Raw genomic sequence first — 13,166 nt, 5'->3', positions numbered from 1 at the left:
TCCAAAAGAATCTACAAAATAATATCTTAAGAATGATACATAGAATAATTCCATCAATTTCCTCCTCTCCCTCTCCCTCTCCCTCTCCCTCTTCCTCTTTTGTGAGAGTGTAGATTCACCAGTTCAAACTTTTAACAACTACCAATAGAAAAATGATAATATCATTTAAATTAATGAATGTGATATGCAAGAAATTGTGAATAATAAATCGAGTTTACACTTAAAATAAGCTTTCCTTTAATAGTCTTTCTGGAACCTTCACACCAGAAGAAATTTATTGTTCTGCTGGTGAGAGATATTTATTCAAGAAACCAATTGGCAAATTCACTTTGTTCCAATAATTGCTTTGCACATGTTACCAAACATCACGCTGTTCCAACATTTCAGTCAATTTTTCCACACACCCATCGACGATTGAAGTGTTGAATAGGCTGGGGGTGGCCAGGGGTGGCTGCCAAACCCCTTTTCTCTTTTCAAATTTTTTTTTTTAAAAATAATAATTTTTTAAGGTTTATATATTTATATATTTAATTTTTTTTATTAAAATTGACACGTTTCACCATCTGATTGGCGCTGACGTAGAGCCTAACGGATTTTGTCAAAAATTTTAACGGAATTTGAGTCAAGGGAACGATTTGTAAATTATGTCAACCATAAGGATTTCTGAATTAATTTTGATATCACATGGAGCGATTTGTAATTTACACCAACCACAGGGACCAATGATGCAATTTTTTCTACATTCTATAGCAATTTTAGCCTCTTGAACGTGTTCTGTGGAATAGGATCCTCTATATTTCAAATGAAATGGATACCATCCATTTTATGGTTAAAATTTGAAGTTAGTGCATCTAATGGTGTACATGATTTCACATTATTTAAATTTGTAAAAGACGTGTCAACATTAACTTCATATACACCATTAAATCTATCAACTTTAAATTCCGAAATTTCATTTGAAATGGATAGCATCCATTTCATTTGAAATTAATTGAAATGGAGGATCATATTCCATGTTTTGTGCAGTCACTATTGGCAAGCCTTTATAATATTATTGGTGGATGTTTTCAGCCAAAGTGGCACTATAGCAGCACATAAAGATCATCAGCAGCTTCTTCTAAACTTTTTTTCAATTTAGGAAATTAAACCACTTTTTCATTCTCTATTTAAATGCACTCTATAATACATTAAAATAATGTTAAATAAACCACTTTTGCTTCTCTAGATCTATGGTACAGATTTTGGTTTCCTTGGTGTTTCCTTAGTTTAGAGAACAACAAGGAAATATGATTCAAGGGTATTTTTAGAAGTTTTTCCTACATTTAGGGAAAATAATGAGATTTAAGAAAGATAATGCTAGTGCTCTAAAAGTATTCTTACTAGACTCACCAAAATAGTTTTTGGTTATTTTGGTGAGCCAATTTGCTGAAATAGTCTTAAATTAGTTATCAGCAGTCTCACCAATTTGGTAAAAATAAGGGTTAAATAGCATGTACACCCCTGTGCTTTACGACCTTTATTTGTTGCCCCCTCAGTTTCATTTTTTATCAAATTTGATACTGGTGGTATATGAAAAGACGGAAATGGTACCTCCGTCTAATTTCCCGTCCAAAACTAATGTCCAGCCACGTCATCCTACAGGTGTCGGCGTGCATGCGCGACACCTGTCCCCATGATACACTTTAGCGTTGACGTGGCTATAATTTTTCTTTATTATTATTTTAATGATTTCTTTTATATATATATATAAAATAAAATAAAATAAAATAAATTCTAGGGGGTGGCTTAGCCACCCCTTTGCGGCCGGTCTGGGGGTGGCCGAACCACCCCCGTGGCCCTTGGGGGTGGCCGGCCGCCCCATGTGGCCTAAAGGGGTGGCTCGACCACCCCAACAATTTTTTTTTTTTTTTTTTTTTTTTTTTAAAAAAAAATCTTTAAAATAATATATATATATATATATATATATATATATATATATATATATATATATATATATATATATATATATATATATATATATATATATATATATATATATATATATGGTACAAAATATATTGATTTTATTTTATTTTTTGACATATCCGCACAAGAAAAGGAGGGGGGATTCAAACTAGTAACCTCCATTTCATGTGGCGTGGTCTCCAGCTGATTGAGCTATTCCTTGGAAACAAAAATATATTAATTGTGTACAAAGTACCATGTGTGATATATTTATAAAACCAAGGTACCATTTCTGGTAATTATTTAAACTACAAGGGGCACATCATGAAATATATAAAACCACAAAGGTATACATTGGGAAAATAAAATTGTGTTTAAGTAACAAACATTTGGTCATTTTTTGGGTTATATCAATTGGCCACATAGATTATTTTGTGTTTCCAATTGTTGCACAAGACTGATAGCATTTTTTTTATTTTATGAAGAGTTCAATTCTTGTCAACATATTATTTTGATACACGACAAGCATATAGGTTACTTTTGGTTCAAACATGCATACCAAATATTGTTTGTGTACAAAGTACCATTTGCGGTATAATTACAAAAACAAAGTATTATTTTCGGTACTTATTAAAATCACATGGGGCACATCGTGAAATTCATAAAACTATAGGGGTATCTATTGGAAAAAAAAATGTAGTTCTTTATTTTAAGGCTTTTTTTTAAAAAAAAAAAAAAAAATTATGGGAAAATATATAGGGGTGGCTCAGCCACCTCCATTTGGCTTGGAGGTGGGTCAGCCACCCCCATTAGGCCTGGGGGTGGCCGATCGGCCGGTCTGGGGGTGGCCAAACCACCCCCGTGGCCGGCCACCCTCGTAATTTTTTTTCCTTAAAATTAAGAACCATAATTTTTTTTTAACAATAGATACCCCTGTAGTTTTATAAATTTTACGATGTGCCCTATGTGGTTTTAATAAGTACCGAAAATAATACTTTGTTTTTGTAATTATATCACAAATGGTACTTTGTACACAAATAATATTTGGTATTCCTGTTTTGAACCAAAAGTAACATATATGTCTGTCGTGTATCAAAATAATATGTTGACAAGAATTGAACCCTTCATAAAATAAAAAAATAAAAAATGATATCAGTCCTGTGTAACAATTGGAAACACAAAATAATCTGCATAGCTAATTGATAAAACCCAAAAAATGACCAAATGTTTGTTACTTAAACACAATTTTTTTTCCCAATGTATACCCCTGTGGTTTTATATATTTCATGATGTACCCCCTGTAGTTTAAATAATTACCAGAAATGGTACATTGGTTTAATAAATATATCACACATGGTACTTTATACACAATTAATATATTTTTATTTCCAAGGAATAGCTCAATTGGCTGGAGACCACGCCACATGAAATGGAGGTTACTAATTTGAATCCCCCCTCCTCTTCTTGTGCGGATATGTCAAAAAATAAAATAAAATAAAATCAATATATTTTGTATCATATATATATTATTTTAAAGATTTTTTTAAAAAAATAAAAAATAATTTGGGCACCCCTTTAAGCCACATGGGGCGGCCGGCCACCCCCATGGGCACGGGGGTAGGTCGGCCACCTCCAGACCGGCCGGTCTAGGGGTGGCCGACCCCTAAGCCAAATGGGGGTGGTTTCGGCCACCCCCATTTTGGCCCTTGGGGGTGGCCGACCCACCCCCAGGCCTAATGGGGGTGGCCGACCCACCCCTAAGCCAAATGGGGGTGGTTTCGGCCACCCGCATGTGGCCCAAAGGGGTGGCTGACCACCCCTCAGAATTTATTTATTTCTTTATTTTTTTTATATATATATATTTTTATATATAAAAGAAATAATTAAAATAATAATAAAGAAAAATGATAACCACGTCAGCGCTGAAGTGTATCGTGGGGACGTGTGTCGCGCATGCACGCCGACACCTGTAGGATGACGTGGCTGGATGTTAGTTTTGGACGGGAAATTAGACGGAGGTACCATTTCCGTCTTTTCATATACCACCGGTATCAAATTTGATAAAAAGTGAAACTGATGGGGCAAAAAATAAAGGTCGTAAAGCACAGGGGGCAAATATGTATTTAACCCTAAAAATAAATAAATAAATAAATTGATGAGTGAATGGTACTCACAAACAATAGTGAGCACTGTCCACTCATCAAAACAATAAATAAAAAAATTAAATTAATTTTTTTTTCTTCCTTTTTCATTTTATTTTTATTTATCTCATATGCATCACACACAACCTCTATTTGGAAAAATGATTATTTAAATGGAATATTGATTGTGGATAGTTAAAATGGTAAGGCTACTCTGGATGCTTTAAAAAAAGTAATTTTTTCCTATTTTAGCTAGTAAAATTTGGTGAAACTACTACAAATACTCTAATGGATTAAGATTACGGACTAGGTATGCATTTTTTTTAAAAAATAAAAAAAAAATAAATAAATAAAAAAAAAAATTCCAAAACACACTTTTAACGTGCGAAATCGCAAGGCCAATTGGACTGAGCATTCACATATATGTGCCTAACCAAAATAACTATTTTTTCCTAGTCCCACAGCAAAAAATTCTCCAGATATATAGCTCGACATCGGACTAGCTAGCCAATATAACTAAGGGTTTGTTGAGCTACAAAGCCCAGTTGTAAGTTGTAACTTAACAAATCCTTTAACTATAGCCTATATTAATAATAATAAATAAATAAAACAATCTTGCTCTCTTTCTTCTTTGAGAATAGTGAAAAGAGATAATTAAAGAATATTTCAAATAGAATAATGAAAATGAATAGGTAAAAATACTTAACCAGATGTAAGTATTTGGAAATATTGGCAGTTAAAAAAGAAATTAAAAAAAAAAATGTTGTTTAATTCAATTTTAGCAAAATTTTTATTGAACAGGATGTGAATGCTCTTAGGCCTATCATCGGATCATCCTCTCACTTTTAACTTCTTCCTACCGAACAAGTTATCCTCTCACTTTAAAATAGATTCTAGTGCAGTCATTGATTTTGTGGTAGAATTAGCAGTTGCGACAGTTGCCGAATAAGTTGGCCTGTGTTGTGTATAATTCTTTTGTCTGAAGTTTTATGAGAAATATTCCTCTTTCATCCTCTGTTTTCCCATAATTAGTAGGTCTTTGGAGATTTTAGTCTGATGATCACCATGATTATTATTATTATTATTATTATTATTATTATTATTATTTTTGAAGTAGATGACCATGATTATTGAGCATATAGTGTTGTGACACTGGGAATAATATATATATATATAACTATTTTCAAATCCACCGGATCTAAAGAAAGATTAATAGAAAGAGTTGGAAGAATATCAGGTTTTTTTTAGAGTCCTAAAAACTTAAGAAAACAAATAAAATACATGTCACAAGCAATGATAGGTTATACACGGTGAATTCCGTAAGTGTCAGATTGAAACGGTGTGAAAAATGGGACAGAAACATGAAAGAAATTCGAAAATGGGAGGTTTTGATTTGTATTGTTATTTGATTTGGACATTAATATTAAGATACTAAAAACATTCTATTTAATTTAGATTTCTAGCATATCTCTTATCCCGGAGAACGAATTGATTTTTTTTTTTAATGACAAACTTTGACTACAATCAAAAGTTTTTACAAGTTATGATATGAACATGATAAAAGTTATAAAAAACAAAAAGAAAATGAATAATTCTAAATATTACCTTATATCTCTCGGTCTCTAAAACAAGAGACACCATTTAATTAAAGTTTAATATATAGCGATGAACGATTTATCATAAATTCTGTAGTGATTTTAAAAGTCACATCAATTTTAGAAATACAAAAAAGACATGGTGTACGTGACATTTAACATTACTCTAATATATATATATATGGGACTATAAATTAATGTAATAATAATAATTAAAGTGTTCATTATTGAAGTTAATTTGTTCGATAAATTGTACTGTGTTAAACCTACTGATACACCTGCCGCAGCAGCTGTATCTGTTGCATGCGGGTTCTAATGCTGGCACACAGCATCTTGCAGCCGCAAATCAAGCTAAGACCCTAACAGCCGTGAATCATGCTAAGCATCTACAAGAGCCACATATCATGCTAATCACTCAATCACCAATGCTATCAAAGGAAATATATCGATCAAGTCAGCATCTTGAAAATTCTCATGCAGCATCCTCTCACGCATATCACTCAATCATGCGCGGTAGCGAAGGCAACTCACCCAAAGTCATGCATGCCATCAAAGGCAACCCCCCAAGACTCAAATCAGCAAGTCTACACGGGCCCAACTCTCCAAAGCTTCTGGACTATAGACGACCCGCACACATTCAAATTACAGCGTGCTTAAGGAAAGTTTGGAAGAGAATTTCCTAACACATTATTACCTAGCAATTCTGTCTTAAGTGTAAAGATGTTTCCTTATGTTTTATCGTGTAAAAACAGTATATATACTGTGTAATTTACTCAATCAATATTAAGAAAAGTTCCCACATATTCAATTCTTTTCAGACTGTGGAGTCTTCTTTGAAGTTTTTGTCCGGTCCTTATTTCACTCCCAGGCATGTTGATGTTGGAAATAATTTTGGATGGTGCACAAAGTTCTTATTGAAATAAAATAATATCAATATGAAAATTAACAATTAAATAAATAATTGTTAAACAAATAATTGGTTGAAAAATTATTGTTGATACTAGACCATATTGATCCGAAATAATAATAATAATAATAAAATAAATATTGTACAAGAGATTAAAATTAAATTAAGGAAAGATCTCACAATGCTATAGAATCACGCAAGAAGAGCGTTGTCCTTAAAGGTTGATTCGTGCCTCCCGGAGTGTATAACTCGGTGTGATCGGATCTCTTGACACGCAACCTCCCAGGATTAGACTATAGCGTCTATCTTCGTTAAGGACACACTTCCAATAACAAAGATCAAATAGAACAACCCTTTGATCAAAGTAGATGGGGGACTTAAGAATAAATTTTCTTGTAGAAAAGCTAATAATATAACAATAGCTTTATGGCTTAAAACCAAATTCACGTTGAAATATATGAATGCACACTAGAAAAATATGTTAGAGGTTTTAGCCAAAGAAGAAGATCGTTCTCAAATGCATTGGGAACTCAATTTATATAAACGGTCAAAAAATGTTAGCACTATAGATTTTCTTTTAAGGCTCATGAATGACAAACGGTCATAAGACTCATAACTATTAACCGTTACAAATCAAAAGTAATAAACTTTAATAATGACAAAATGTTTGAAGATTAAAAAGCCATAAAAACAATTTTTAATAACCAACGGTTATAAAATAAAAACTCATAAATATATATTTTAATAAATCAATTTTTTTCTTTGCCATAAAAACTCATGAATATATTTTAATACCAAATGGTAAAACATTTAAAGATGGCTAAAAATGAAATAATGTTTGTAACACACATATTACAACAATCCCCCACATGTTACAAACACTAGAATATAAGGAGATTGAAAGCATGCATCAATGTGGTACCCGAAGGTTTTAACCACACCTAGGATAAATAAGTAGGAACTTAATGAATCGTGGTAGAGTTAAACTCTTTTAACCAAATTCACAAGTTGACCAAACTTATCACCCACATAACTTTCTTCAAAACAAAATTGGGTTGTTCTATAGCGGGTTGGCGCCTTATACAGGCCATGCGCCCCTGGGTTTCATGAGCGCTCTAGAGACCTACCCTAATCTCATAGGAGGCGGCACCACCTCCACACTCACATAGGTGGCATCCATCAAGAGTGTGTGCAGGGAACACCCCATCCCAACACGTAGGGACTATGGATCCATTAAGAGTATTTAAACTCATCCTTAATCACTCTGCATCTTGTACTGTCTTACACCATAGGGATGGACTCATCACTATCTTCTCAACAAGATAATGAATAAACATAGAATGACAGTACCTCAACATGATCACTTGTGACTTCGTTTCACATTAAACCTCATTCATGGGATCTCCAATCACAGAGGTTGGGTATCAATCACAGTGTCATAATTTGGGTATCAGTCCTATCCCCCTCGATGTTTTACTCACCAGCCTTCTCGCTAGTGGCTTGGTCAAAGAATTTATAAAATTCCTTTTTGACCTCACACATTCCATGGAATTTATACCGGTCTCAATAAGCTGCCTCACAATATTGTGCACTTTTCTCATTATAGATCTTGCTCAGTGCTCGAGCTATGGCAGCCTATCAATCACAATCAAAACACAAATGGAACTGGATTAGTATATAAAGGCAAATCAATTAATTAATAAGCTCCTTAGCCATTCATCTTCAGTTCCTGCCTTCTCCAAGGCAACTAACTCTGACTCCATAGTAAACCTTGCTATGCAATTCTATTTTAAGGACCTCCAAGAGATAGTCCATCCAGTCAGAGTAAACACATAAAACCACATATAGGCTTTAGCTCATCTGAATCAAAAATTCAGTTAGCATTACAATATCCTTTCAATAAAGGAGAATAATCACAATATGACAAACAGAATTGCTCGAGCTATGGCAGCCTGTCAATCACAATCAAAACACAAATGGAACTGGATTAGTATATAAAGGCAAATCAATTGATTAATAAGCTCCTTAGCCATTCATCTTCAGTTCCTGCCTTCTCCAAGGCAACTAACTCTGACTCCATAGTAAACTTTGCTATGCAATTCTGTTTTAAGGACCTCCAAGAGATAGTCCATCCAGTCAGAGTAAACACATAAAACCACATATAGGCTTTAGCTCATCTGAATCAAAAATTCAGTTAGCATTACAATATCCTTTCAATAAAGGAGAATAATCACAATATGACAAACCAAAATTAATTGTGCCCTTTAAATATCTCAACAATTTAGAGATAGCATCTCAATGCCCAATAGTAGGATTATAAGTATACCTACTCAACATGTCAACAACATATGCAATATCAGGACGTGTACAACTTGTCAAAATATCAAGCTATCAATGAATTGTGCATATTTTTCTTGCATAACATCATCACCGTAGTTCTTTACCAAATGTATTTTGAATCATATGGTGTAAACATGGACAAATAATCAAAGTGCTCAAATCTTTTAAGCATCTTTTCAACATGATATGTCTGAGATAAAATAATGCAATCATTATCTCTAAGAACTTTAATGTCCAATATGACATTAGTTCTACCCATTTATTTTATATCAAAATTATACGCAAGAGATCTTTTAGTTTCATGCACAATATCAATGCTAGTTTATAAAATAAACAAGCTAGTCACCAATATATATAAACAAATAATGACACATTCATTATTGTAAAAACATGTTATGCATTTACTTGCACTATTAATCAAATATGCATTAGACAACATCACCTTGTCAAACTTTTATGCCATTGTTTATGAGCTTGCTTTAATCCTACAAGGATTTCACCAATTTGAACACTTGTGTGTTCTTGAACAAGGATTATAAGCCCCTTGGGCTGCTCCATATAAATCTCTTCACCATTTAGAAAAACAACTTTGACATCCATTTGATGTACAACAAATTTATAAATAGAAGCAATGACAAATAACATTTTATATATGCAATTATAGTAAACAGATAATAAGTACTAAATAATCATCATTTGGCATTTGCTTATAACTTTTAGCTATCAAGCTTGCCTTGTACTTAAACAGATTTAATTGCCTTGAATTGGAATACTTATCTATCATATCATCCAGTTTAAGCTTCGTCTTAAACATCTAGTTACAACCAAGTGATTTGGTTGAAGGAGATAACTCAATGAGTTTCAAATATGGTTAGACATAATTTATTCCAATTCATTATTTATAGCCTCTAACCAAAAATAATGCATCAAATAGATTTAATTGCTTCACAATAACATGTTGGATTATCATCAACAATATAAGCAATAAAATTATTACCGAAATTCATTTATTTTCTAGCTCGCTTGCTTCTTCTCAATTCTTGCAAATCATCAACAAATTTATTAGAAGCAACAGAAGATTCATGCAATAACATTTCCTTATTTTTCAAAGGAAATACATGCTCAAGAAAAACAACATTTTTTAGATTAAATAATAGTATTGTAATCTAAAGCATCACTTTTTATAAGAAGTAATCTATAGCATGAACTACTGCAAGCATAACCAATAAAATCACAATCACAAATTCTAGAACCAAGTTTCCTTATTTTAGGCTCAGGCAACATAATCTTTGCCAAATACCCCCACACTTTGAGGTATTCCGAGATAGACTTAATAATATATTTCTAAAAAGTTCATAAGAAGTTTTACTAATTTTCTTATGAAGCACTTTATTATAAATGTAACAAGCCAAAAATTGGCTTCCCCCACACATTGGTGGATAGTCCAAAACTAACAATTGTAGCATTCATAATTTATTTTCATTCGTTTGATGTAGCCAAGATTTACATGCATAAATCTATCATATCAAATATTAATGAATAACCCAAGTAAGAACAAGAAATCAAATATTCATTAACAGCACACAAGTGCTTTAAGAAATGTGTCTTACATGAGCCCATCTTTCTCTAAGTATGATCTGTTATCTTTTTTTCTTATTTGTTTTCTCTCAATTGAGAATTTTCTGAAGCATTGATTTTTTTTTTATTTTTTTTTCTCTTTTATATGAATCACCACTTGTGATTTTCTAAGGAACTTCACTAAATAATTATTACTGCTTGTAACAATTTTTTTAAGTTCTACCAAGATGAAAAAAATCTTTCCAATTTAAGCTACAATAAATATGCAAAGTATTAGGCTCAACCATGTAATAATCAACTATTATTGGCTCATTGTTATAAATACGCCATTGTTATCAATCTTACGATATGATAAATTCGCAGATGTTAAATGAGCTCTAATAGGAACATCAATCATCACATATATTTATTCCTAATCAGCATGTTAGGAAAATTGAAAGTTAAATGATATAGATAAAAAATTAATTAGCAAATACTTTTAAAGTATTCATGCTAATCTAGCATTCCATAGCTAACATAAGTGCTATGTGCTATTTTTTTTTTCTTTTTTTTTTTTCAAATAGATCAATCAACATATGCCGCTTATTAGATACAATATTCACATAATTATAATTTTTTTCATCAGCTTTAATTCAATCAATGAGCACCTTCATTACTTGATTTTTTTTTTCCATTTTAATAAATGAAATTGTATATCATGTTTAAAAAAAAAATCAAGGCATATAAAACATAATTTAAGAACTCACAGTGGAGCCAACGGTTGTACTCCAAGATCCTCCAAAATAGGCTAAGTCACTACATACCAATTGGATGTCATGAAAACCGATCAATTGAACATACACACCACATCTCTTCCTCTTACATGTGCTTACCTACAAGAATATTTAGCAAAATGGTATTCTTTGCACACAATTAGCAATGTTTATTTTCTCTTTACAACATAAGTAATCATTCACATTTGTTATTATTAATCGATGTGAATGTTCTCCAACAAACTCAGCACAACAAATTAGAAATTGCTAAGTTCTAAAAATCTATAAAAGTCTCAACCTTTATTGCAAGATTTGTGACCTAACACGAAAAGATTATTTGACAAGCAAATTAAATAATACAAATTTGAGTTCAAATAATTGAAAAATTCTTTTTGTCAAAAATATTTTCACTTCCAATATCGACAAATGAAATCAAGCTTTTCTTTTGACAAACAAATCAGATAAATTTTTTTTCACAACAGAGTCTTCATCTTTTCAACCACTAATTGATTTCAACTTTCTTGTATGCGAATTGCATACCGCAAACTCCAATTGTATTTAACTTCTCATAAGTTCAAATACCATTGTTATCACCTTAATCAAAATATTTGTGCAACCATCAATGTAACTCAACCTTTAAGATTGTTGGAAATAAATATATTTTGGATGGTGCACAAAGTTCTTATTGAAATAAAATAATATCAATATGAAAATTAACAATTAAATAAATAATTGTTAAACAAATAATTGGTTGAAAAATTATTGTTGATACTAGACCATATTGATCCGAAATAATAATAATAATAATAAAATAAATACTGTACAATAGATTAAAATTAAATTAAGGAAAGATCTCACAATGCTATAGAATCACGCAAGAAGAACGTTGTCCTTAAAGGTTGATTCGTGCCTCCCGGAGTGTATAACTCGGTGTGATCGGATCTCTTGACACGCAACCTCTCAGGATTAGACTATAGCGTCTATCTTCGTTAAGGACACACTTCCAATAACAAAGATCAAATAGAACAACCCTTTGATCAAAGTAGATGGGGGACTTAAGAATAAATTTTCTTGTAGAAAAGCTAATAATATAACAATAGCTTTATGGCTTAAAACCAAATTTACGTTGAAATATATGAATGCACACTAGAAAAATATGTTAGAGGTTTTAGCCAAAGAAGAAGATCGTTCTCAAATGTATTGGGAACTCAATTTATATAAACGGTCAAAAAATGTTAGCACTATAGATTTTCTTTTAAGGCTCATGAATGACAAACGGTCATAAGACTCATAACTATTAACCTTTACAAATCAAAAGTAATAAACTTTAATAATGACAAAATGTTTGAAGATTAAAAAGCCATAAAAACAATTTTTAATAACCAACGGTTACAAAATAAAAACTCATAAATATATATTTTAATAAATCAATTTTTTTTCTTTGCCATAAAAACTCATGAATATATTTTAATACCAAATGGTAAAACATTTAAAGATGACTAAAAATGAAATAATGTTTGTAACACATATTACAACAGTTGAGAGTGCAAGAAATTTCAGGGCAAGACTTCACTATCAACGCCTGTGACCAAGAATGGCCCTTTTTCTATCTAGAGTTTCCTGGGAATTCCCATGTGAAGTTCATCGACGCTAGTTTGTCAAACAAACTTCTAAAGTTTGTTTGACAAAAGATGATGATGTTCCCTCTCAAGGACAAGAAGTTTGATTATTGACAAGTTGACTGTTTGTCTTAATTAATTGAAGCTTTTTTCGAACCCTTGTTTTACACGCAAGCACTAAATTTGTAGGAGTTTCTTGGAAACCACGGGAAAGATTGACAATCAACCCCCACAAATTACTAAATTGTCACAAGTTAACCCATTCATTAAGATTCTGGACATGTTTGGGT

Source organism: Alnus glutinosa, chromosome 14 (assembly GCF_958979055.1).
Source record: "Alnus glutinosa chromosome 14, dhAlnGlut1.1, whole genome shotgun sequence".
NCBI lineage: Eukaryota > Viridiplantae > Streptophyta > Magnoliopsida > Fagales > Betulaceae > Alnus > Alnus glutinosa.
This window is presented reverse-complemented; position numbering follows the sequence as displayed.